The sequence below is a fragment of the Piliocolobus tephrosceles genome, chromosome 7, assembly GCF_002776525.5.
Source record: "Piliocolobus tephrosceles isolate RC106 chromosome 7, ASM277652v3, whole genome shotgun sequence".
Taxonomy (NCBI): domain Eukaryota; kingdom Metazoa; phylum Chordata; class Mammalia; order Primates; family Cercopithecidae; genus Piliocolobus; species Piliocolobus tephrosceles.
In genome coordinates this window covers 67783465-67811275 of record NC_045440.1, presented here as the reverse complement: position 1 = coordinate 67811275, position 27811 = coordinate 67783465, and the positions used below count along the sequence as shown (strand labels likewise).

At 42.6% G+C, this 27811-nt stretch overlaps 1 protein-coding gene and 1 pseudogene across 10 annotated transcripts in view; one reads left to right on the top strand and one right to left on the bottom strand.

Annotated features, from left to right (window-relative positions):
- Window positions 1–27811, bottom strand: part of LOC111549202 (serine/threonine-protein kinase Sgk3) — a 194759-nt gene that overhangs the window by 70420 nt on the left and 96528 nt on the right. Inside the window, exons 3-4 of one of the 10 annotated variants that reach the window (XM_023222321.2) lie at window positions 12876–13005; window positions 144–284 (exon numbers count right to left, since the gene is read on the bottom strand). The exons of 2 other annotated variants lie outside the window; for them this stretch is intronic. The gene's annotated coding sequence lies outside the window, so the exon portion shown is untranslated. Of the gene's footprint in view, window positions 1–143; window positions 285–12875; window positions 13006–14862; window positions 14942–18582; window positions 18721–27811 lie in introns of those variants that run through there. 7 more of the 10 variants (XM_023222322.3, XM_023222320.2, XM_023222319.3 and 4 more) reach the window with 7 other exon arrangements.
- Window positions 27096–27670, top strand: LOC111549203 (annotated as a pseudogene).

Genomic DNA, 27811 nt, shown 5'->3' with positions numbered 1-27811 from the left:
TCTCAGCCCAGGTTAGAGATTTAGTTTCTATTGTGTTCCTACTACAACCCACAAATATCTGCAGCCCATCTACCTTCCTTACTATTAGGAAATTCCAGTAACTTACACACCTCAGTTCATGTAGACTAAGGACTAACTCTTACCTAGAAAAGATCTAGTTGGAGGTAACCAAAGTGTGGTTTTCAGACTTCCTGCATCAGGATGAACTGGTCAAGTGTGCGGAACAATTCAGATTACAATCCTGTATAGCACATAACTATTTACTCATTTTACAAATACGGCAACTGAAACACAAAGAGGTGAAATAATTCATACACCCCGGATTTGAACCCAGGCCATCTGACTCCAGAGTTCCAACTGTTAACCACTGTACTATGCTTCATTATAACTGTGGATTATTCTTTTGTACTGAACCTCTGGTCAGAGACACTATAGTAGATCTTCCTACAAAATAAATGCAGTATGTTAATATCATCCCACTCATGAATAAAGGGCTAGAGATGTCACACTGATGTCACCTTTGCTACACACAGCAGCCCATACTCTGACACCACATGACACCAAATACCTTTCTTTAAGAGACAGGGTATTGCTATGTTGCCCAGGTTAGAATGCAGTAGCTATTCACAGGTGCAATCATGCTGCACTGCAGCCTCGAACTCCTAGGCTCACGTGATGTTCCTGCTTGAGCCTCCCAAGTAGCTGTGACTATAGGCACAGACCATCACGCCTGGCTCAAACAATACTTTTTTTTGTTTTTTTCTTAAGATACGGGGTCTCATTACATTGCCCAGGCTGGTCTTGAACTCCTGGGCTCAAGCATTCCTCCCAACCTAATCTCCCAAAGTGCTAGGATTACAGGCATGAGCCACCACACTCAGACTAAATAATACTTTTTAAAGTGTCAGTATGCTTGGATAATTTCCCTGGATGGTTAGTTTCAGGAAGTCGCTGTAACAGATCTGGTCACTATAAATAAATTATATTCAGGTAATGACTTAAAATATGTATCAGCAGGCATTGAACATTCAGGTATAATGAGTTTTAACTGATTATAAGAATGCTTCCTTTGAGATGATTCAAAGTTTCCCTTGTTGGATTTGCTGCTGGAAATACAGTCAGAAAAATTTCTTTTTTTTTTTTTTTTTTTGAGACGGAGTTTTGCTCTCATCACCCAGGCTGGAGAGCAATGGCGCGATCTTGGCTCACTGCAACCTCTGCCTCCCGGGTTCAAGCGATTCTCCTGCCTCAGCCTCCCAAGTAGCTGGGATTACGGGTACGCGCTACCACGTCCAACTAATTTTATATTTTTAGTAGAGACGGCGTTTCTCCATGTTGGTCAGGCTGGTCTCAAACTCCTGACCTCAGGTGATCCGTCTGCCTCGGCCTCCCAAAGTGCTGGGATTACAGGCGTTAACCACTGTGCCCAGCAGTCAGAAATATTTCTGTGTAGCTGAATTAGTTGTTAGAATATGCAGACAAGTAATTGGTCCCGCCTCAACAAAGAGTACAGCACCTGTCTGTAAATTATAGCATTCTAAAGCCCCATAATAGTAGTTGCTTTGCCCCACTAAGACCAGGGAAGCACCTGACCAGAGCCTGGCCTGCCTGTCACAGCGATCTACTGCCTAAGCATGAGAGCAGGTGGAACGTATTGTACTTCTAAGGCAGACTGGCCCTGTCTTGGAACCTTAGAAGCCACATTAACCCATGCTTCTCCTCCTGCAGCAGAGACACTGAGAAGGTGAAGGTTATGAGCTACACTTTCCACACTTCTCCCTTGAGTATCTGCTGTTACTTTATCTGTTTGTGCCTTGCTATGCTATAGCCCACAGAAGCAGAATTCCTCAGGTCCTCCTTTTGGAAGGGACAGTAAGATATCACATTAAGTGGCATCAGGAATAAAGGAGAAGGAAAGAGATGGTAGGCAGGACAACTTGTTTCCTGCAAGGTACCCAGGGGACATCTAAGAGAACAGGCACAGGTGGCAGTTAAGTGTAGAAGTCTACACTCAAGAAGCACACTCAAACCTGAGCCAAAGGTTCCAGTTTGGCAATTGCACTTGACAGTCTCTATCTGTTCTTCCAGACCCAAATGCCACTCTCTCTCCACCCAGCCACATGTCCAGAAGTCTGAGCTCTATGGACTGCACACTACTTTGCCTTTGCCCTCTGGCTGGATGCAGCCATGAGAGTCACTAACAAATTAGAGGGTAAGAGAAGCATGGCGCTAAGATATTTGTTCCCCGGTCCCTTTCTGACATCAGTGGTTTACCCACCTAAGCCCACAGTTCCTAGCAGGCAGCCCCTCTTCCACAGTTACAGCTGAAGGGCCTGGGAATAATAACAGCTTCCTGACTTTGCTAGTAAAGAGGTGCTTCAACATGCCATGATGGTTCCTCTAATCCTGCCCACAATATCTTAGGTAACAGTCCCTTTGTTAAACTCCCTTCAACTACTTTTGAGCGTGTCATGTGACTGATGCAGTTAACTGGTACCAAGAAGACCAGGAAACACAGCCTCAAAAATGGAATGTGTACTTGACAAGTGTCCTGAAAATCTTCCCGTGGAGGCGGGGGGATGGCACACAGTGACATCATGATCGTTCAAACTACTACCTGTGCATGGTGTCACAGGATGGAATGCAGGTGGAGAGTGCTCAAAAGTCCAAGTAGCAGATAAAAACACTGACTTCAGAGACTGCAATGTGGGCTGGGGCTGCTTCTGGCTGTCCTTGAGAATGTGCATAAAGCAAATGACAAAGTCAAAGCTGTGAATTCCCAAAGAGATGGGTAGAAAATCCATGGCTGTTTTATTAGAGTCCTTCATCTCTTATAGTTGCCGAGCTGAGAAGACTAAGGATAAAGCCCAGGGTTTGATGGCTAGGGTTGCAGAGCCAATTCAATATATAATCCTGCAAAGTCTCATGTGTTAACATATGGCACTGGCTGGAAAGGAGAATGACTTGAATCATAGACGCAGGGATTTGGGTAGGCATAGATGAGGCTAAGAATGCTGAACCCCAAATTCAGCTGAACTTCCTTGCTGAAAGCAGCTGTCTGTATCTCTCAGAGAATACCCTGCATCCAAACGCCTCCTTCTCAATAAAACTCTTTTCAAGTTGTTTCACAAGGGATGCTAATTCTCTTCACTATCTACTCCCACCATCTTTCATTGTGTTGTAACCCAAAAGACCCCAGCAAGAAGTTCCAAGTCTATTCTGGGAGAAAACTGCCTTTATAACAAAATATTTTAGGATCTCAACAATTTATTTACCAGTGGGAGTGTGGAGAGCACATACAGGAATATATTCGAGACCAGCCTGGCCTTAGGATCTTAGATTAAGAAAGACTAGTAAGATTATTGTGACCTATTTTTTTTCTTTTCTTTTTTTTTGAGATGGGGTCTCATTCTGTCGCCTAGGCTTCAGTGCAGTGGCGCAATCTTGGGTCACTATTACCTCCACCTCCTGGATTCAAGCAATCCTCTCACCTCAGCCTCCCAAGTAGCTGGGACTACAGGCATGCATCACCATGCCTGGCTAATTTTTGTACTTTTGGTAGAGATGGGGTTTCGTCATGTTGGCCAAGCTGGTCTCGAACTCCAGAGCTCAAGCAAACTGCCCATATCGGCCTCCCAAAGTGCTGGGATTGTAGGCATGAGCCACCACACCCAGCGTATTGTGACCTTTTAAACGGCCACAGGCATACACTGTTGATCTTTCTCCAGGCCTTTCCTGAGAAGCACCTGCAGCAATTCCCCAGGATGATTGTCCACTACAGAAATGGGAGTATATAATCCTCCCAAGCGTTAGTAGATACTAGCTCTGAAATAACACTAATCTCCTAGAGACCCAGAACATGGTCTACAAGTCAGAGTGGGACTTCCAGAGGTAAGGTAAGAGAGTAAGTCTGTATCCCGGTGGGTCCAATGGGACGACAGGGCCATCCTGTGCTTATTTCCCTAGTAACAGAATTGTAGTGGAAACAGATATACTTAGTAACTGGCCAAATTCCCATATTGGTTCCCTGTCCCATGTCATAAAAGCTATAATGAGAGAAAAGGCCATGAAGAAGCCTCTGGAACTGTCTCCCCTTTTCCTACTAAGAAAGTAATCAAAAAGTATACCACATCCGTGGGAAAAGCTCAGAAATCAGTACCATTATCAAAAACTAAAAGGATGCAGGGGTGTTAAAACTTCTTATATCCCCATTTAACTTGGCTATTTACCTAGATCAAAGCTGGAAAGAACTGGGAACATAACAATGGATTACCATAAATTTAATCAGATGGTGATACCAATTTCAAATGGGATTCTGAGATTCTAAATGTAGTGTTTTTGTTTTCTTTTTTTTTTTTTTTTTTTTTTTTTGAGGCGGAGTCTCGCTCTGTCGCCTGGACTGGAGTGCAGTGGCCGGATCTCAGCTCACTGCAAGCTCTAAGAAAATTAGCATAACCCCAGACATCTGGTATGACTACCGACCTGGCAAATGCTTTCTTTTCTATCACCATCAGTAAGGACAATGAGATGTAATTTGCATGAAGTGGCAGAAAGGCAGTATATCTTCATTGTCTCACCTGAGGGCTATGTCTGAATTGCCATAATATAGTCTAGAGAGTCCTTGATCATCTTGACAGCCCACAGATCACCACACTGGTCCATCACATGGATGCCATTATCTTAACTGGACCTGGTGAACAAAAACTAGCAAGCACTTTGGACACCTGCGTAAGACACATACACAATCCAGAGGATGGAATAAACTCATGCAGGTTCAGGGACTCACCACACTGATGGCTTCTAGGATTTCCCTGGTCTGAGCCAGGATATCCTGTCTCAAGTGAGAGAAATTACTACACCTTGCACCACTTGCACTGAGAGAGAGGTAAAACAAATAGTGAGTTTCAATACTTCGATATGCTGTTCTGACCCATTTACTGGGTAACCTATGAGCCTGCCAGTTTTTCTGAAGCCCATTCCAAGAGAAGGTTCTAGAGCAATGAAAGCTGCCCGAACCCTTGAGCCTATGCCTCATCACATCCAGTAGTACTGGAAATGACATGGCAAACAGGAATGAACTAAGGACCCCTCTCTCTGACAAGCACCAAGGAAAGAGTAAGAGTTTCAGACCCCTTAGGGTTTGCCAGCAACCACTATCTGTGGTTCCTGGCTTGTTACTAGGCCCAGGAAGAGATGCGATGACTGCCTATGGAAAGCCAAGAGACTGTGTAAAAAGAACAGCCCATCGTGAACAGAGTATTATTGGGTTCACTGAATCATAAAACTAGACATGTACAGCACTAATCCACTTGGTATGGTAAAAGCAAGACTGGGCTTAAGCAAGTCTGGATGGCACAAGTAAAATCCCTAGATGGCAGGGATTGGCAGCCCGGACTCCCCTACTGTTTGTTCCTCCTTCCTTGTAAGTTCTCTAGATCCACATTTAAGGCCCCATGGGGAGGATCCTAAGGCCAGTTAGCAGGGCAGGAAAAAGGCATGCTTGTTTATGGATGGACATGCACAGTCTGCTGACACCAGCCAGAAGTGAGAAAAGACAGCCTCACTCAGGGATGGCCTGAAAGAGAGTGGTGAAGGGAAATCTTCCCAGTGGGCAGAACTCTGAGCAGTACACGTGGCGGTTGACCTGTAAGGAGGAGTGCCAAAGGGACGTATCTATGATGATCTTGGGCAGTGGCTAATGGATGGCCTGCTGGTCAGTGACTAGGAAAGAACAACATTCGGAAATTATGTATTTTTTAAAGGGAGGTGTGCAGAAGTACGTATACGAACCTTTCACTACAGCACAGAATGTGAGCATATTTGTGTCTCACATAAATGCCCACTACAGACAGGCTCTCAATAATCATGTGGTCAAGATGACTTGTCTTATGGATGTCAGTTAGCCTCTTTCCCAATCGTCCCATTGCTTGCTCAATGGACCGATGACAAAGTGGCCAAAGCAGTAGGTATAGAGGCTATATAGGGACAATATGGCCTTCCCCTCACCAAGTCGGATTCAGTGGTGCCAGTGCTAAGTGCCCGACCACAACACAAAAGACCAACACTAAGGCCCACTATCCCACCATCCCACACGGGGGATTAGAGAGCCCTTAGGTCAGAATCTGTCTTCACAGAAGCAAGACTGACTTCATATGGTTGCTTTAAGGATTTGAGACAGCGTAAAAGACCTAGCACTGTAAAAGTAACCAATAAATCAGATCTAAACTATAACGATTTGTTTTGAATTCATTTTTATTCTTTCATTCAACGAACACTTATTGAGTACTCATCATGCACTAGGCAATAAAAAAGACAAAATGAAGTCCGTGCGCGGTGGCTCACACCTGCAATCCCAGCACTTTGGGAGGCTGAGGAGGGTGGATCATGAGACAAGGAGTTCAAGACCAGCCTGGCCAACACGGTGAAACTCCATCTCTACTAAAAACACAAAAATTAGCTGGGCATGGTGGTACGTGCCTGCAATCCCAGCTACTCGGGAGGCTGAAGGAGGAGAATTGCTTGAACTGGGACACAGGAGGCAGAGGTTGCAGTGAGCCAAGATCGTGCTACTGCAGTACAGCCTGGGTTACAGAGTGAAACTCCGTCTCAAAAAAAAAAAAAAAAAAAAAAAGACAAAATCCTACTCTCACAGAACTTACCTAACAGGGAAGACTGACAAGCAACATAAAAATTTGTAAGTATGATGTTATGTGTATGCATGGTATACTGAGAGGGTACAGAGAAGGGACACAGCCGCAAACCGTACAGCTTAGCTAAAACTAAAGCCAGGCAGGTATGGAAGCAGAGGTTTGAAAGAGATTCCACCCATTTGCCTCAACCATATTTGGAAAGAGAAGCCAAAATTATATGTTGGGAATAAAGATGTTGCTCTGAAGAAAAACATAAAGAGGTTAAATCACTTGCCCAAGTTAATACGCGACTAACAGGCAATAGAGCTAGAATTCAAATGCAAATCTGTCCAACTCCAAAATCTATATGTGCATGTTTGCTGTACCACATCGACTCTTCTTAAATAAGATTTTGCTTTCCTTCAAGCTAAATTGAACTGGTAGCCTAATAATACTTACTGATTAGTGGCTAAACTTATTACAAGCCAGACTGTGCTTTACATATGCGAATCTGGTTGCTCCTCACAACAGCCCTAACTAGAAGAAATTGAGGAGAAACTGAAGCATGAAAGGATGAAGGACCCTGCCCCAGATGGCAGAGGCAGGATTTGAACCCAGGTGGTCTGACTTCAGGGGCTTCTATCCATTATACTACCCTGCCTCCACAACATGTACATGCTTTACAGAGTCCTCTGGGGACCAATGAAGAAAGTTCATAAATGTATTTTAAGTGATTAAAAGTAAAATGAAAAGGCAAGCCTGCTATTACTATACATGTAGTACCTATTTATGCTATAACACTGAAGCAATTAAAATTCCGCAAAATCATCTTCTGGCCAGGCAGCTGAATAAAACACAGTAAGAAGGGGATTGACATAAAAACCCACAACTAAGAAAGAACAGAACAAAAAGCTATGTCATTTATGTGGGATTAAAACTGGGACTTTTTTGGGAGATTCATATACATGCAGGGCTTTTCAAAAGAGGAACAGGAAAAGGATCTGCCTTCACTCTGCTAGACAGTCAGAAGATAATTTTGTAGTCTGGTGCTCAGGGGCAGCTGGCTTGCCAGGGGTAGGTAACAGCTCTTCCAAAGACGCTTAAGATGACGGCAAAACTTTTCAAGGCCAGCCAAATCTTAGGTGAATCTGCAAGGGTAATATAACAGCTAGTAAAGATTAGACAATGGTTCTCATCTGGGGCCAATTTTGCCTGGAGGATATTTGGCAATATCCGGAGACATTTTTGGTTGTCACAACTTGCCGGGGTAGGCGTGGGAATGGGGGTGGGCGGTGGTCGTCAGGGATGATGTTAAGCATCTACAATATGCACAGTACTGCCCTACAACAAAAAATGATTTGACCCAAAACGTCAACAGGGCTGAAGGTTGAGAAATAAATATTTACTAAGCACTAATGTCAGGGCTGGTTTAAGCGCTCACATCTAACACATCAATGAGTCCTCATAGCAACCTCTGAGGCAAATATCATTATTCTCATTTTACAGATGAAGAAGAAACCTAAGCATGAAGAGTACTTCCACACAGTCACGCGGCTGTGGGTGAAAGCACTCTCATGTGAGCCCAGCTCACATACCATAACCCTCAACGTATTATGCTGTTACATGCATCCTTTTCTAAATCATCTTTGGAGATACAGAGTTGAAGAGAGCACGAGGGATCCAACAGGCAACTGCATTACGGAAAGAAAGTCATGCACAGGAAAAGCAGATTTCTGATTCTGCCACCAGGAGGGGTCAAAGTCTGGACAGCACTTTGTCGGGAGCCTGGCTTAGCTTTCTTGAAAAACGTCACATGTAAACATCTAACTGAGAGCTTGGTCCACAGCAGGCTCTGAGTGTTGGCCCCATCACAATGACAACCAAGGGCTAATTATGAAATAGGAAGGACACAGGAAAAGACACTATCAAGGATACAGTTTTTTTTAAAGGAGGGGGAAAATTCATCTTTTTTAAAAAAGCATCCATAGACTTAAAATTTTGTGTTTGGGGTCTGTAAAAAAATACCAATATGGGTGAAACTCTATGATAAAAAATTGCCCAAATTCTTGTTATGTTAAAATGTTACTGATTCAAATATTGCTTACAATAGGTGACCATTAAAACTTTTCTTAAAAAGGATGTTTTCCTTCATCATTGTATCCATCCTTTTGTCTATTACATGCTAATTACCATCCTTGGGTCTTGTCTATCTTTGTTTCAGGGCAGTGAAAAAAAAAAATCAAAAAATCAAAAAAAAAAAATCAAAATGAAAAAAAGAGTCAAAAGACTCTTCAGCTTTCACCTGTAAAAAATAAAGAGAATTTCTGAACCCTATTTCCTTAACCCATCATAAAGATTGTTTGATATTGACTAGAGGACCCTACTCAGATTAGAAGGTAGATACACTCGAAAGTATCACTTCCCATTCTTACCCAATACAGCAGGGAGGGTGAGTTGGTGATTCACACCAAGGCATAAAGGGAAGTAAGAACAAACATGTCCCAAAAGGAAGGAATTTGGCCTGGGAAGAGCTACAAGTTTTCCTCAGCAGGGGAGCAGGGTATTGGGTGTTTAGAAACAATGGCACCTAAAGGAGGGCACTAACAGGGCTGGTCAAGGAAGATACAAAAGAAAAGCCATGCACATAAATTGCAAAAGTAGGCCTGGTGATGGCTGACGCCTGTAATCCCAGCACTTTGGGAGGCTAATAAGGCGGGAAGATCCCTTGAGCCCAGGAGTTAGATATCAGCCTGGGAAATATACTGAGAGCCTGTCTTCACAAAAAAAATTTAAAAATTAGCCGGGCATGGTGGTATGTACCTGTAGTCCTGGCTACTTGAGAGTCTGAGACCAGAGGATCACTTGAGCCCAAGAGGCAGAGGTGGACACTGCAGTTAGCCTCGAGACTGCACCACTACACTCCAGCCTAGGCAACAGAGCAAGACTGTGTCTCAAAAAACAAACAAACAACAACAACAACAACAACAACAAAAAACTATAAAATTCCTAGAATATAATGTACTAGAACATCTAGAAAATGGCCAGGCACGATGGTTTAATCCCATCACTCAGGGTGGCTGAGGTGGGAGGACTGCTTGAGTCCAAGAGTTCAAGACCAGCCCGGGCAATATGCAAGACCTCATCACACACACACACACACACACACACACACACACACACACACGCCTAGCATGATGGTATGCACCTATAATCCCACCTACTCAGGAGGCTGAGGTGGGAGAATCGCTTGAGCCCAGGAGGCGAAGGTTGCAGTGAGTCAAGATCACATCACTGCACTCCAGGCCGGGTGCCAGAGCAAGACCCTATCTTAAAAAACAAAAATAGGCCGGGCAAAACAAAAATAGGCCGGGCATGGTGGCTCCCACCTGTAATCCCAGCACTCTGGGAGGCCGAGGCAGGCAGATCTTGAGGTCAGGAGGTCGAGGCCATCCTGGCTAACACGGTGAAACCCCGTCTCTACTAAAAATACAAAAAAATTAGCTGGACGTGGTGGGGGGCACCTGTAGTCCCAGCTACTCCAGAGGCCGAGGCAGGAGAATGGCATGAACCCGGGCGGCAGAGCCTGCAGTAAGCTGAGATCGCACCACGGCACTCCAGCCTTGGCGACAGAGCGAGACTCCTTCTCAAAAAAAAAAAAAAAAAAAAGAAAACATTTGCAAAAGATACAGCCAATAAAGGACTGTTATCTAAAATATACAAAGAACTCTTTAAAAAACAAGAAAACAATCTGATTAAAACATGGACAAAATACCTTAACAGACACCTCACCAAAGAAGCTATACAGATGGCAAATGCAAATAAGCATATTCCACATCATGTCACCAGGAAATGCAAATTAAAATGAGATATCATTACATACTTTTCAGAAATGGTCAGAATCCAGACCACTGACAACATCACATGCTGGTGAGGATAGGAAACAGCAGGAACTCTCATTCACTGTTGGTAGGAATGCAAAATGGTACAGCCACTCTGGCAGTTTGGCAGTTTCTTACAAAACTAAACATATTCTTACTATACAACCCAGAAGTTGCAATCCTTAGTATTTACCCAAAGAAGCTAAAAACTACGTGCACACAAAAACCTGTAAATGGATGTCTCTAGCAACTTTATTCATAATTGCCAAAACCTGGAAGCAACCAAGATGCCCTACTATAGGTGAATAGATTCATACACTGTAGTACATGCAGACAATGAAATATTTTTCAGTGCTAAAAAGAAATAAGCTATTCAGACATACGAAGACATGGAGAAAAATGTGTATCATTATGTGAAAGACGCCAATCTGAAAAGGCTGCATACTGCATGATTCCAATTATATATATTCTAGAAAAGACAAAACTATGAAAACAGTAAAAAGATCAACAGCTGCCAGGGGCTGGGGCACAGGGTGAAACGATGACTAGGCAGGGGACTTTTAAGGCAGTGAAAATACTCTGTGACACTGTAATGATGGACACATGTCATTATACATTTGTACAAACCCACAGAATGTACAACACCAAGAGTGAATCCTAATGGAATCTATGGACTTTGGGTTATTACGATGTGTTAACGTAGGTTCACGGATTATAACATATGTACCACTCTGGTGGGGGATATTGACAACTGGGGGTGCTGTACATGTGTGGCGAGACAGATATATGGGGAACTCTGTACTTTCCTAATTTAGCTATGAAAAAAAATAGTCAAAAAAAAAAAAAAAAAGCCATACACATACCCTGGGCATGGCAAGGGGAACTGACCCAGTAAATAAGAAAAGGAAGGCCGGGCATGGTGGCTCAAGCCTGTAATCCCAGCACTTTGGGAGGCCGAGACGGGCAAATCACGAGGTCAGGAGATCGAGACCATCCTGGCTAACACGGTGAAACCCCGTCTCTACTAAAAAATACAAAAAACTAGCCGGGCGTGGTGGCGGCGCCTGTGGTCCCAGCTACTCGGGAGGCTGAGGCAGGAGAATGGCGTAAACCCGGGAGGCGGAGCTTGCAGTGAGCTGACATCCGGCCACTGCACTCCAGCCCGGGCAACAGAGCGAGACTCTGTCTCAAAAAAAAAAAAGAAAAGAAAAGAAATTGGGATGGGACTATTTCTGAGAAGGGAACAGACCCTATGTATAGGTTTCATTTTAAATTACATTAAAAGCACCTTCCCAGCAAATTCTAACCCCAAACTAACTGCTTACTTTACTGAAAGTCTACTGTAAGAGTATATATGGTCTGTGTATGTTTATATCTGCCTCTAAGGATACTAGCTCCAAACACATCCCAAATGTTTCAACAGAAACAAAGGACATCTTTGTCACATCTGTAAATTGAATTCACTGCAGAACAGATTTTTTAAAAAGTCAACAGGCTCTGCCAATGAAAGATACATAGTAACCTTCTCTTCTCCCCTCCCCTCACACATCACATGATGAATCAGTTACAACTTTTCCTGTTTTCCTTCCTTACTGATACATCCTTCCTCTAATTCCCACTCCACCCCCATCTTTGATTTTTCCAACATTCTGTAATCACAAAGCAGTCCCAGTTTTTCCTAGGTTTACTACATCTCTATTTAAGCACCTTTTATTTATCCGATTCTTGATAAAAGTGATATATGAATCAAAAATAAAGTACATGCAAAATAGCCAATGTTGGCACTAAAACAATATTGAAGAAGAGTGTTGTACACCAACCACTTGAGAAGAGTGTCCAAGAAGCTCAACTAAAGTCACATGAGCCAGCTCCATTTTATTACAAACATTTAGAGAAGGGCCTGGGTGAGGAAGTGGAAGTAACCACTGACAGCCCTTTGTTTTCTCCATATAGGATAAAACTGCTAAAATAAACCAGGCACGGTGGCTCATGCTTCTAATCCCAACTATTCAGGAAGCTGAGGCCGGATGATAGCTTGAGCCCAGGAGTTTGAGGCTGCAGTGAGCTATGATTGCAGCAATGCACTCCCATCCTGAGTGACATAGCTAGACGCCGTCTCTTTAAGAAACAAAACAAAACAAAATACTGCTAGGATAAGGAAGAAGGTCCTAAATTTACTCCAGCCATGCCATGTCCCTCCACTTGGTCCAGAACTGACTAGTAGAGATGGTAGCTGAGGCAGCAAGGCTGTCCTATCGTTCTCAGCCTCCCAAGGTCACTATCTTGGGTTCCCAACCACCAGAATGCCTGCTCTATTCCAAAACTCCCAAGTTTTTCCATTTGTAGGCACACTCCAAGCGTATCTTACAGGAAGATGTGAACATACAATACTCCCAAGGCAAATTCCTAGAGGACTGTGGTGACTCGCAGAGTGATGGGGCCTGGGGTCAAGCTGGTTCTGAACTGAAGAGGTTGGCAGAATTCAGATTGTCCAGGCCCTACAAAACAAAACCCACAAAGACAAAAATCACCATCATGTCTCATAGAGTCTCTTGGGAGAACCTCCAACCTGCTCCCTGCTTCCATTCTAAACTCTCTCCAATCCATCTTCTCCCCAGTAGCCAGACCAATTTATTTTTATCACTGTAAATCTGATCATTTCACTGCTTGCCTAACTCCTTTCCACGGCTTCCCACCACCCTTAGAATAAAATCCAAACTGTGGATTATTGCTGACAGTCTACAATCCCCCACAGGGCCTAATGTTACTCTGCATAAGTCTCCAGCTGCACCCACAAGAGCCTCTGGCCTCTGTGTTCACTAGACACACACCAGAACAACCTCCTTTGTATTTCGCACACCTTCCAAGCCCTTTCCCATCTTGTCTCTTGTACCAGTGGCCCCTCTATTTGGGACACTCTCTCATCAGATCTTCACACCAATGCCTTGTTCAAAAGTCACTTCTTCCAACAAACTTCACCGTCACCCTAATGTGCTCCCTCCCCAAGTTAATCTTCCGTCATCATGTTGTTTATTTCCATTTCAGCATTTATGGATGGCAACTAGGATTGCAGTTGCTTGCTTATTGAGAGCCTCCCTGACTAGGGTGTAGGGACTGTGACTTAATTGACTGCCATACACTTAGAAGGCCCTAATAAAACTTTTCATTGATTTATTAAACAGGTGGAGAGAGACATTTAGAAATTCCAACTTGCCAGAGTGTGCTAGTGAGATCTTCAGTGACCAGTGCCTCATTATTCCTTCATCAGTCTCCTCAATCCATTTCTGCCTCTTCACTGGATCACTCCAAATATGTACTAATATGCTATATCTTAATAAAATCCTCCCTTAAAATATAGATTTACTATTTAATGATACTTATGTAGTGTTTACCATGTGCTGGGGGTATATCAGCATCTGTACCCTCATTTTTTATTATTTTTATGAATGATTCTATCTGATAATACACTTAACTAAGGCTTTATAAAATCAAGGAGATCTCAGGATAAATACAGATGCTTATGCAGTGTGATAAAGGAAACTTTACTCTAAAGTAAATATTTGCTTTCCAAATTCTTCTGACACTAAAACTATTATCACATTACTAAAAATTTCCCAAAGCACAAAAATTACAACCAATTACATATTTAAATTATAATACTTATTTAAATTACACTACTTAATTTCAAATCCTGACCTTACAGTGGCTATGTTATTAGTAAAGACAACATGCAGAATTTTACTTTAATATTTTAACATTTCAAAAATTAGGGCATATATATATATCCCTAATTTTATACATACATATGTATAAAATCTATATATGTATAAAATGTATATATATGTAAAATGCGTATATATATATTGCCCCCCTATCTAACAATAGAAACTGCTGCTTCATCCTAGGAATAGTAAAATAAATTTAGACCTATATCTATAAGCACCTGAATGAAAACAAGTTAATGTATGCCCTAGAATGGAAAAACTTCAGTTGAAGTTTGGAAGGACACAGGAGAAAAGATAAAATTAAGTGACAGAAATATTTACACAAGCTCTTGAGTAAAGTTTTAATCTGCAAGAGTCACAAGTAAAATAAAATCATTGACTCAACTGGAATATGTGCAAGGATATGCTTGTAATATAAAACTCCGCAAAATGTGTTAAATGCTGATATCAAACTTAGTAAAATTGTAAACTTCAACAATAGTAAACTCAAGTATCTCATATCTACCACCTTTTTCTGAAGGACTAAAAACTTCTGGCATATATACCTTTCTCCACATATCCAGGACAATCAGGAAAAAGGTATGAACTTTTTTTTAAGATCAAACAATGAAAGGAAAGAAAGTAAATTACCTTCTGCAGACCAGAGAGAAAGACAATCTTCAGTCCTATCTTGTACAGAAACAAAGCAAAGAAACACTATTACATGTGCCTAGAAATACAAAAACAAAATATATTTTAGGAATAAGACTCCACAAAATCCTAAGGTGCAGATATTGCTCCATAAAGTTGTCCTCTCCTGATGGTTTTCCGAATTTACTGTGTACTTTTAAAAACATCTGCCTGTCTGTGCACATGCGTTTTGAATATGCTGCTCTCCCTACAGCCACTCCCCTCTATAAATCCAGACCTCAGTGTCTTCATTTGAATCCTTTTACTTAGTACTGGCATTTTCCTTGTTATCCTCTTCATTTGTCTGTACTGTAGAAATAATTGTTGAAGCTCAATATTTAACGATTTAAAGGTTTGTTTGATATAATTTTAAGCTCATGTTTATTTAAAAAAGTTAAGAGGCTGGGCGCAGTGGCTCACGCCTGTAATCCCAGCACTTTGGAAGGCTGAGGTGGAAGGATCATGAGGTCAGGAGATCGCGAACATCCTGGCTAACACGGTGAAACCCTGTCTCTACTAAAAATACAAAAAATTAGCCGGGCGTGGTGGCGGGCACCTGTAGTCCCAGCTACTCAGGAGGCTGAGGCAGGAGAATGGCAAGAACCCGGCAGGCAGAGCGAGCAGAGTGCTGAGACTGCGCCACTGCACTCCAGCCTGGGTGACGGAGCGAAGGCTCCGTCTCAAAAAAAAAAAAAAAAAAAAAAAAGAAGCAGATAAGTAGGTGTGGGTCTTATTTTTCTTTTAAAAGAAACTGAAATGTGTGTGTGCATGCTTCTTGTCCTCCAGGACATGAAGCAATAAAGAAAAGACCACTGCCCAAAGATTTCGAATTCAAAGTAGACTGTGCTAAATTCTCTATGAAAGTCACCAGCACTCAGAGGAAGAAAAAGCCACTTCCAACTGAACTTATCTAGATATTTGGTAGGGGGTGGCAGGGGCCGCATGTGAGGGGATTTGAAGAATGGGAACTCAAAACAGAAAGGGCAGCAGAAGTCCTCACTAGAAACAGGGAACAGTCACTAGTCCACTATGTCTAAATCCCTGCCCACATCGGAGAAAAAGATCAACTCATCAATAAAAACAGAAAGAGAAACTGTCATGAAGCAACACTCATCTTGGGATTTTATAGGGCATCACCATTAAAGCCTTAAGCTACTGCCATATTTACAAACCTAAACTGGAACTCACTCTCTTCATCTATAGGAGATACAGACTGTAAAAGTGGGCTTGAAATCAGGTTGGAGGGAATTCTGAATGTCAGGTTTTTCACTCTGGATTTCATTCTGCAGGTAAGGATGTGAAGGCACTTGAAAAGGGAACTGCAGTGCTGTAGGTGTCAAATGGAAGGGAATGAAGAAATGGGCTTGGCAACAACAGGAGAGGCAGGTTTGCAAAAAAAAAAGTGACAGATGAAATAACTTGGTAGCTATTTGCATGTGGGGTACAAAGGTAAAAGAAAGAATTAACTTTGTCTCAAGATGTTATTCCTGGGTAACAAGGAATAAATAAAATGGAGGGAGGGGAAAATAGGGCAAAATGACAGTGAATTAGCTTAACTAATTACTAGTCTCGTTGGAAATGTCCGCATCAGATCCATGAATTCGGTACCTCTGTGTGCCAGGCACTATTTTCAAGCATTTAGGATACAACAGTGAACATAACTGGCAAACAACTTCACCCACATGGAACTTACGCTCCTCAGACAACAGAAAATGAATAAGTAAATAAACAGGTCAATATGTAAGTGTGGTGTTGTATGCAATTTTAAATAGGAAGGTAACATCTAAACAAACACCCAGAGGTGACGGAGTGAGCTATACAAAGAGCTGGGTAAGAGTCAGCAACTAACAAAACAATAGCTTAAAATAATTTCACTCCACAATGCTTTTGAAGTTAGCAGCCACATTGCGACATACCTCTTTGGGACCCAGTCCTATTTCCTTGGGCGAGCATTCAGGGTTCCACTTCCTGACTCTATCCTACCCAATCAAGAAAACTTCACCAATAAAACGGCGATAAAAAACTGCCTAGTGGGTCAATTTGTTTATACTGGCTGTTTACATTTCCCTACATGGGAGAAGAGGACTGCATTTTAAAAGGACAAAACCAAAGCACATTAGAACATGTTTGTACAAAGCTTAAGAAGACAATCATCTTGTTCTCAAAGCAATAATTAATGTAGCAACTTCGAGACTTGTGATTTAAATCAAAGGTACTGAAGAAAGATTATGAGTCATGCAATTAAGCTACCAAGCAGGATACTGCTGGAGAGGAAAGCCATTCACAGCACCATAAAACTGTCAAAAATAAAGATAGTAACTATCATCAAAACTAGAAATAATATCATCATTTGATTTTATACTTTGTTGATCAGCAGAGCTGAATTCTAGCCTAAGCTCCGCCATTTATTGGTTCTGAGTCTTTGGCCTCATCCTTATCTGTAAAGACCAGCTGGTCTGATTTTTCAGATTCCTTTGAATTCTGAGATTCCCTGCAGCAAGCTACGGTTCCTATGATGTTTATTTATGTATTGGGGGTGCTCTGTTTTACTTAGTTTTGCAATAATAGTACAAATAAGCATCCACCCAAAACAGCACAACTTAAATGTTCTGTATAAAGCGATATGAACTGCTTTTAAACAAACCCGCCTGAACTTGGTGCTTAAAATGAGGCTACATTCACCGTAAAGGCGCTGCCTCTTTTTTCAGCCCTGTTTTAGAACAGCCTTCAAGACTCTGAGGTTTCTGTGGATGTGATTTGGAACAAGGTGGATGATCACATCAGGTAACACCCCTAGTGAAAGAAAAGTAAGAGACCTTTACTTGTGAAACTTGGTCTAAGAAAACTGTTCCAAAGGAATCCCCAAGCATTTCTAGCAACAGCTCTGAGGAAAGCACGCACGTATATCTGGTGATGGCAATTCTTGACATCAATGCTCATCTGAATGCATAATAAAGAAAACAAGCCAAAGTTTATTGTGGACTATGAAACAGGTATTAACTAATTTAATCTTCAAAAACTGCTGTAAGTTTGGAACTATCATTATCCCCATTTTACATACGCTAAAACTAAGGCATAGAAAAGTTAAGCAAACTGCCCAAGTTTTCTCAGTTAATAAATAGATTCAAAACCATGATTCCAGCTCCAAAGTCTGCGTGCTTCATCTCCAAGATACACTCCCTATGTAACCCCTGCTGTCCATGTTTAAGTAACAGTCCCGTTTCTACAACACCTTCCTTACAAACTGAATAACACAAAGTAAAAGTAAAGCCCCACCGCAAACTCACTATCGGGTTTCTCCTCCTGTCCTGAACCACAAACTATAAATATATTTTAAAGATATACAAACTTGACAGTACCTGGGACTTCTCGACATTAAGAGGGAATGTGTGTGGAACAACTCAAACGTTTCCTGTCTCGGACCAAGTGCAGTGAATGAGTGCTGCGAAGTCGCAGCATGCCCGGGTGTGGAACCGGCATCTCCTCTCAGGGGTTCACAGGAGGGGCCGCCCGCGCGCCCCACCCGCGCCCCGCGCTCCTGAAGGGCGCGGAAACGGCACTGGGGCCCGTCACACCACACCTGCCTCCCGCGCCCCCGGGATTCCTCCACCTGGCCCGCGCAGTGCCCGGGCTGTTCTCCGCCAGGCTTCCTCGCGCAAGCTCGATGAGCCACACGCTTACCTTCGGGGACCCACCCCCGGCGCGTGGCGAACGGGAAGCACCGCCACTGCTGCGCCACACTCGGCCGGGACCTGCGTCGTGCCACCACCTCCCAAGGCGCCAGCTGCGCTCCCTGCGGGGGCCAAACCTGTAGGCCCCGCCCCTTGCGGCAGGCCCCGCCCTCACCAATCACCGCCGGCCACGCCCGAATATGGGCTCGATCAGCCCCGCCCTCGGAGCTCTTCGACCGCGCCCCCGAAGGAGCGGCGGGCGGGGTGCAACCCCTGGGCCTTAAGTAAATATGCGGGGGAGGAAAGGCGGGAATTCAGCGGATGGGAGAGAGAAAACGAGAGGACACCCGCTGGGAAAGTGAAGAGAGCCTTGGGCGGGGTCGGGGAATAAGAAGGCACTCTTCCCCAGGTTCCCGCTAAAGTGTAGATCTCAAAACAACCGCGCTCATTCAAGACATTGGCATAATCTCATTTTCCTCGGGCGGGGTAGGAGTCACACACGAATTCAGGTCTCCAGGCGTGGGACGTCGTTGGGAATGGGATTCAGAGGAGCAAGGAAAAGAAGCAATTCCTTTACTAGTCTCCACCACACATCCTTTACTTCAAAACCTGGGGAGTCAGCTCCCAGTAAGAATCCTCGAGTTTAAATTGTTAATCAATCCCGTTCCCTTCATAAATTGTTAATCAATCCCGTTCGCTTCAAATAGCTCAGGCGCATCACCAGAGAGCAGACGCGGCCGGGTTTGGCATGAATGTCCGTAGTGTGCTACTCTAAGGTTTGCGTCTCGGTGTACAGACAAAGGAAAACCAGAATCCTCGAAACGACTTGTTTTAATTATTAATGCATCTGAGTCTGGACGGTGAAAAACGGCTTGAGGCATCAAGCCAATAACTGAGTCGGGCACAGTTCCTACAGTCCCAGCTACTCCAGGGGCTGAGACAGGAGAATCACTTGAGCCCAGGAGTTCTAGGCCAGCCTGGACCTGCATAGCAAGACCCTGTTTCTAAAATAAAAATAATATAACTAATGAATATGGCAGGGAAACAAAGGGCTCACTTTGCCAGTAAGCAGGATTGATATACAGTAACCTTTATTACAAGAATTTCAGAAAATAATGCCAAGAGGCCAGCCTAGCTCTGTAGCCTTAAGGGAAGTCACAATATCCGAAGTCTTCAATTTGCTTATTAGTAAAATGAGGGGATTTAGCCTGGTGACCTCATGGGCTCCAAATGCCCTCTCATACTCTAGAGTTTGTCCTGCCAGGCTGTACTCATAGGAGAGGGGAAAGAATGCAGGGAAGTATTGTCTAGTCAGGAGCTACTCAGAGAAACTAGAAATTTTTAGAAAAAGCTTCAGGGATCTCTGGAATCACTTCATTCGACCTCTCCCTACCGACTTTCCTGTTTGTAATAATAATAGTACACCAGTCCCCGACACATACCCTTATCAACAGTTTCCCTTTTCTTTTTTTGACCCACAGTCTGAAAAAATTAAATGGAAAATTCTAGAAATAAACAATAAGTTTTAAATGGTGTGCTGTTCTGAGCAGTGTGATAAAATCTCATGCTATCCCACTCCATCTACCTTCGATGTGAAGCCTTCCTCTGTCCAGTTTGTCCATGATGCAGATGTTACCCACCCGCTAGTCACTTAGTAGGCATCTCTATCATCAGGTTGGCTGTAGAGGTGTCACAGTGCTTGTGTTCAAGGAACCCTTATTTTACTTCATGATGGCCCCAAAGTGCAAGAGTCGTGATGCTGATATATTGTTATAATTATATTTTATTATTAGTTATGGTAGTTAATCTCTTACTGTGCCTAATTTAGAGAGTAAACATTATTGTAGGCATGTATATATAGGAAAAAAAACATAGTTTAGATTGCGGTTCAGTACTATCCGCAGTTTCAGGGAACCACTGGGAGTTTTAGAAGGTACCCCTTGGCTAAGGGGGTAATACTGTATCATTCTTGCCCTAACTCAAAACCTTTGACTCTTCCCTCTCAGTCCTCACGTTTGGTCACCAGGTCCTTGGCTTTCTCCTTTACAGAGTCTCTTCAATGACTTCCATTTTCACTGCCATCTCTGTATAAAGAACAAATTCAAAGAACTCGGGGTGTTTGATCTGATCCTAACCTACATTTCCCACCTAATCTCCAACTCACTCTTATGTATTCAGCTGTTTGACAAACTGTCTCCTCAATGTACAGAATCCACGACTTATAGCTAACATCCCTGCCACTGTACATGCAAACCCACTGCCTCCCAGCTGGAATACCCTCTTCTCAGTCCTAGCTACCTGTCTTGACTACAATAGCCCAGCTCAGGGACGTCTCTATGCAATAAAATGCTATAATACTTAGGATCTGCACCACTCACGTTAGCATGTAGCAGGGCTACTTTGTTTTGTTTTCTGCTATTTAGAATCTTTATCTCAAGCCAGTTATGGTGGCTCACACCTGTAATCCCAACACTTTGGGAGGCCAAGGCAGGCAGATCACTTGAGCTCAAGAGTGGAGTTTGAGACCAGCCTGAGCAACATGGTGAAACCCCATCTCTATGAAAAAATTTACAAATTAGCCAGGTGAACATGGTGAAACCCCGTCTCTACTAAAAATACAAAAAAATTAGCCAGGCGTGGTGGCAGATGCCTGTAGTCCCAGCTACTCAGGAGGCTAAGGCAGGAGAACGGCATGAACCCAGGAAGCAGAGCTTGCAGTGAGCTGAGATCGTGCCGCTGCACTCCAGCCTGGGTGACAGAGCAAGACTCTGTCTTAAAAAAAAAAAAAAAAAAAATGACCCAGGTGTAGTAGTGCACGTCTGTAGTCCCAGCTACTTGGAGGCTGAGTAGGAGGATCACTTGACCCTGGAAGGTACAGGCTGCAATGAGCCGAGATTACGCCACTGCACTCCAGCCTGGGCGACAGAGTGAGACCCTGCCTCAAAAAAAAAAAGAATATTTATCTTGCTGGGCACAGTGGCTCATGCCTGTAATTCCAGCACTTTGGGAGACCAAGACGGGAGGATTTCTTGAGCCCTGGTGTTCGAGAGTAGCTGCAGCAATACAGCGAGATCCCATCTCTATAAAAAATTAACCAAGCATGGTCCCTGGCTAATTAGTCCCAGCTATTTATGAGGCTTAAGTGAGAGGATCACTTGAGTCCAGGTGGTCAAGGCTACAGTGAGTCATGATTGCACCATTGCACTCCAGCCTGGGTGACAGAGGGAAAGCCTGTCTCAAAACAAACAAAAAAGAATATTTATCTCTAAAACTAAACTTTAAACTTTTTTTTTTTTTTTGAGACAGAGTCTCGCTGTGTCACTCAGGCTAGAGTGCAGAGGCGCAATCTTGGCTCACTGCAACGTCTACCTCCCAGGCTCAACCGATTCTGCTGCCTCAGCCTCCCGAGTAGCTGGGATTACAGGAATGCACTACCACGCCTGGCTAATTTTTATATTCTTACTAGAGGTGAGGTTTCATGATGTTGGCCAGGCTGATCTCAAACTTCTGACCTCAAGTGATTTGCTGGCCTCAGCCTCCCACAGTGCTGGGATTACAGGTATGAGCCACCACACCCAGCCAACTTAAAACTATTTACTAGATGTCCCCAGGTACCAGTCAACCAGGAATAAAAGTTTTCAATATCTTGAGACTGGACGCTGTGGCTCATTCCTGTAATCCCAGCACTTTGGGAGGCCGAGGGGGGCTAATCACAAGGTCAGGAGATTGAGATCATCCTGGCTAACATGGTGAAACCCCGTTTCTACTAAAAAAAATACAAAAAAAATTAGCCGGGCGTGGTGGGGGGGAGGGGGCTGTAGTCCCAGCTACCCGGGAGGCTGAGGCAGGAGAATGGCGTGAACCTGGGAGGCGGAGATTGCAGTGAGCCGAGATTGCCCCACTGCACTCCAGCCTGGGCGACAGAGCGAGACTCTGTCTCAAAAAAAAAAAAAAAAAATTAGCCAGGCGTGGTGGCGGGTGTCTGTAATCCCAGCTACTCCAGAGGCTGAGGCAGGAGAATGGTGTGAACCCAGCAGGCGGAGCTTGCAGTGAGGCAAGATTGTGCCACTGCACTCCAGCCTGGGCAACACAGCAAGACTCCTGTCTCAAAAAAAAAAAGATCAATATCTTAAGAAGGCGAAAAGAAATTATAGATTCATCCATAATTAGGCTGTTCAGATTACCTATAACAGCAAGATTCTGTTTTTCTCTGAAATATCATGATACTGAAGTAACACCAGTTACTTCATGCTAACCAAATGCTTTGATTGACAGTTACATGTGACTGATTCATAAAAATGGAAAAGTAAATGATAAGACTTTTTTGGAAGACTAAGTCTTTGAGATTCATGGAGGTAAATAAAAAGTAACCTACCCACTCTTCTTCACCTCATTGCCCAAACAAGTGGTATACCCATAGTAAATACTTAAAAATATATTAATCAGTCCATGATTATTTTCAACTTTCCTTGAGTCCTCTCTCTCCTTCACTAAATAGTAAAATACTGGTCTTTTCTTTTTCATGGAAATAAGATAGTGAGAGCTTCCTCTTTTTTTTTTTTTTTTTTTTTTTTGAGACAGAGTTTCGTTCTTTTTGCCCAGGCTGGAGTGCAATGGTGCGAGCTCGGCTCGCTGCAACCTCCACCTCCCAGGTTCAAGTGATTCTCCTGCCTCAGCCTCCCAAGTAGCTGGGATTACAGGCATGCATCACCACGCCCAGCTAATTTTATTTTAGTAGAGATGGGGTTTCTCCATGTTAGTCAGGCTGGTCTCAAACTCCTGACCTTGTAATCTGCCTACCTCAGCCTCCCAAAGTGCTGGGATTACAGGCATGAGGCACCACGCCTGGCTCCTCTTTTAATTTCAAAGAAATCCTCAAGAACAAGTCAAAAAGAATCACACAGCATTTCTTGGAGTTGGACTAGAAAGGTTTTCAGTGTTCTAGAAATAAACCCTTGAATCACAGCAAATTCCCTGTTAGCAAGCTCTATGTACCATTAAGGTCTTTAGAGAGTAAATTTTCCTTAACTGCAACCTTACCCAGATGGTAAAATAGAAACAGAACCCAGTTTGCAGAATGACTACCAAGTAAGAGTAAAAACTGATTTGCAATCTATTAATGGCCCCTTGTGTTTTGAAAATGTCAATGGCACATTTCAGGGAGGCCCCAGAGTTCTAAAGTCTGTCCCAAACAATCTATAAATCACCAGTCACAGCAAACCTTTATAATGTTCTAGAGATTTAAGAAGTATTAAATAGACTAAATAACAATCACACTTCATCTATAGAGTGGGTTGTACCAAAGGCTATTGGTAATAGACTCTTGGAACTTTTCTCTACCTCTCCTCAAAATGTGAAGTGACTATTAAGAGTAAAGCCTTAGGGGACTTCTGAATCCAGCCAACATGGAGTATCAAGGACTAAATTGGCCCTCCCACCTGAACCAACCAAAAGGAAAAAGGAAAAAGAGCCAGACAAAATATATAAAACATCTGTTTTCAAGATACTGGATATCAGGCAGTGAAAGAAAATGATTCCTAAGTAAACAAAGTTTACCCCAGCTTACTGCTTTCAGATACCTTACACACTGTGACACAAGAAGTGGAATGAAGGAGAGCCCAGCAGACTCCCCGAGTTGAGACGATTCGGCTATGAATCCAGGAAGAACAAGATGGTTAGAGTTCACAAGACAGTGTACAAGAGGAAGTTAAGTGCACAGAGAACCCTAGAGACCTGCCGAAGGTTCTCCCGGAGAATGTGACAATGCAGATCAGTGCATGCATGTGAAGAAACTATAAAAAGTACAGCAAAGAAAAAAACATATGAAAGCATTAGACACAATAGCACTGGAAACTCACAGAGGGCCAGGAATAGTGACTGTTCCCATCAGGTAGACTAGAAACGCTCCCAACTCAGTGGAGGTAGAATACTAAGAAGAGTCTTACCTTACTTAAACTGGGGAGGAATTAGCCCTAGAATAAATACTGCTTGGGTCCTGCCAAAAAAAAAAAAAAAAAAAAAAAAAAAATGGAAGTAAGATCTGAAAGGATTGAACTATTTCCTAGTAATTTAACTCTATCTCAAATTAAAATCCAGGCATATTTATAAGAATAGAAAAATATCCAGCATCCAGCAAGGAAAAAAATCACAATGTCTGACATTTAATATTGAATATGTGGCATTCAGTATTACAAGGCATGCAAAAAAACAGAAAAATATGACCAATAATGAGATTAAAAAGTAATCATTAGGGGCCCGGTGTGGTGGCTCATGCCTGTAATCCCAGCACTTTGTGAGGCTGAGGCGGGCGGATCATGAGGTCAGGAGATCAAGACCATCATGGTGAACATGGGGAAACTCTGTCTCTACTAAAAATACAAAAAAATTAGCCGGGCATGGCGGTGGGTGCCTGTAGTCCCAGCTACTAGGGAGGCTGAGGCAGAATGGCGTGAATGCTGGAGGTGGAGCTTGCAGTGAGCGGAGATTGCCCCACTGCACTCCAGCCTGGGCAATAGAGCGAGACTCTGTCTCAAAAAATAAAAAAAAAAGTAATCACTAAAACTGACCTGCAACTGACACAGACGTTAGAATTAGCTGACTAGGACATTAAAACAGTTATTATAATGGTAATGTAGGCAGGTCTTGGTGGCTCACGCCTGTAATCCCACTTTGAGAGGACAAGGTAAGAGGATCCCTTCATTTCAGGAGTTCAAGACCAGCTTGGACAACATAGGGAGATCCCATCTCTACAAAATAATAATAATAATAACAACAATAGTAATATATTCAAAAAGTTAAGTAGAGACAAAGAAAGTATAACATTTCTAAATCCGACTTTTAGAGATGAAAACAATAATCTCTAAAGTGGAAAATACATTGGATAGGATTAACAGAAGATTAGACATTACAGAAGAAAAGATTAGTAAACTTGAAGACAGCAATAGAAACTTTCTAAAATGTAGATAGAAAAAAAGAATTAAGGCCAGGTGCAGTAACCTACACCTGTAATCCCAGCATTTTGAGAGGCTGAGGCAGATGGATCACTTGAGGCCTGGAGTTCAAGACCAGCCTGGCCAACATGGCAAAATCCCATCTCTACTAAAAATACAAAAATTAGACGGGCATGGTGGTGCACACCTGTAGTCCCAGCTACTTGGGAGTCTGAGGCATGAGAATCACTTGAACCCAGGAGGCGGAGGTTTCAGTTTGCAGAGATTGTGCCACTGCACTCTAGCCTGGGCAACAGAGTGAGACTCTGTTTCAAAAAAACAAAAAAAAGAGAAAGGTAAAGAGAATCGATGAGCTGTGGAAAAATTTAAGCAGCCTAATATACTTGCAATTAGATTCCCTGAAGGAGAAGATAAGGATGGTGTTGGAGGATGGGATAGGAAAACATATTTGTAGAAATTATGGCTGACATATTCCCAAATTAGATGAAAGCTATAAACTCACAGATCTGACAAGTGCAATGAATTCAAACACTAGAAACATGAAGAAAACTACACCAAGGCACATCATAATAAAAGTACTAAAAACCAGTGATAAAGTCTTAATAGCAGCCAGAAGAAAAGATATGTTATATATGGAGGAACAAAGTTAAAAATATCAGCATATTTCTCATCAGAAATAGTACAAGTGGCCAGGCACAGTGGCTCATGCCTGTAATCCCAACACTTGTAAGAGGTGGAGGAGGGCAACGGGCAGATCACCTGAGGTCAGGAATTTGAGATGAGCCTGGCAAATGTGGTGAAACCCCGACTCTACTAAAAATACAAAAATTAGCCGGGTGTGGTGGCACATGCCTGTAATTCCAGCTCCTCAGGAGGCTGAGGCAGGAGAATCACTTGAACCTGGGGGGCAGAGGTGGCAGTGAGCTGAGATGGCACCACTGTACTCCAGCCTGGGTGACAAAGCAAGATTCCGTCTCAAAAAAAAAAAAAAGAAAGAAAAAAAAAGTACAAGCAAGAAGTAGAGCAACATCTATAACGTACTGAATAAAAGAATTTGTCAACCTAAAATTCTTTACCTAGCAAAAATATCCTTCAAAATCAAAGATATATAAAGATCAAAGATATATAAAGCTATATAAAGATTTTTTCAGACTGAAAAAAAGCTGAAAAATTCATAACCATTTGACTCATACAACAAGAAACATTCAAGGAAGCCCTTCAGACATAGAAAAGTTATTCTGGATTTCTGGAAATAATCTACTAAGAAATGAAGAGCACTTGAAATAGTAACAACAGAAGTAAACATATTTTGATTTTTTAATAATTTAAATCTCTAAAAGTTAACAACTTTAAACAAAAATAGTAATAACTTATTGTGGGTTTATATCTAATGTATCAGTAAAATATATGACAACAGTATTATAAAAGCTAGCATTAGAGACATGGAAGTATACTATTGTAAGATATATCCTATAAGTATTCTATAAGTGATGTGGTATAATTCAAATGAAGATAGACTGTAATAAATTAAAGATATATACTTAAATCTGGTTGACAGCAGCAATAATCCAGAATGGCTACTCTGACCTATGTTGATAAGGAAAATGGAGAACCAGGTACCCTTGTGGCTGCAAAGGATGGGCTGAAGCTGGGGTCTGGACCTTCAATCAAAGCCTTAGATGGGAGATCTTAAGTTTCAACACCACGTTTCGGCAAAACATTCGATGTTCCACCAGCCTTACCTAGAGCTACCAGGAAGGCTTTGGGAACTGTTAACAGAGCTACAGAAAAGTCAGTAAAGACCAGTAGACCCCTCAAACAAAAACAGCCAAGCTTTTCTGCCAAAAAGATGACTGAGAAGACTGTTAAAGCAAAAAGCTCTGTTCCTGCCTCAGATGATGCCTATCCAGAAATAGAAAAATTATTCCCCTTCAATCCTCCAGGCTTTGAGAGTTTTGACCTGCCTGAAAAGCACCAGATTCCACATCTCCCCTTGAGTGGAGTGCCTCTTATGATCCTTGATGAGGTGAGAGAGCTTGAAAAGCTGTTTCAGCTAGACCCCCCTTCACCTGTGAAGATGCCCTCTCCACCATGGGAATCCAATTTGTTGCAGTCTCCTTCAAGCATTCTGTTGACCCTGGATGTTGAATTGCCACCTGTTTGTTCTGACATAGATATTTTAAATTTCTTAGTGCTTTAGAGTTTGTGTGTATTTGTATTAATTAAGCATTATTTGTTTAATAGAAAAAAAAAGATACATACTTCAATCCTAAAATAAATTAACCATTA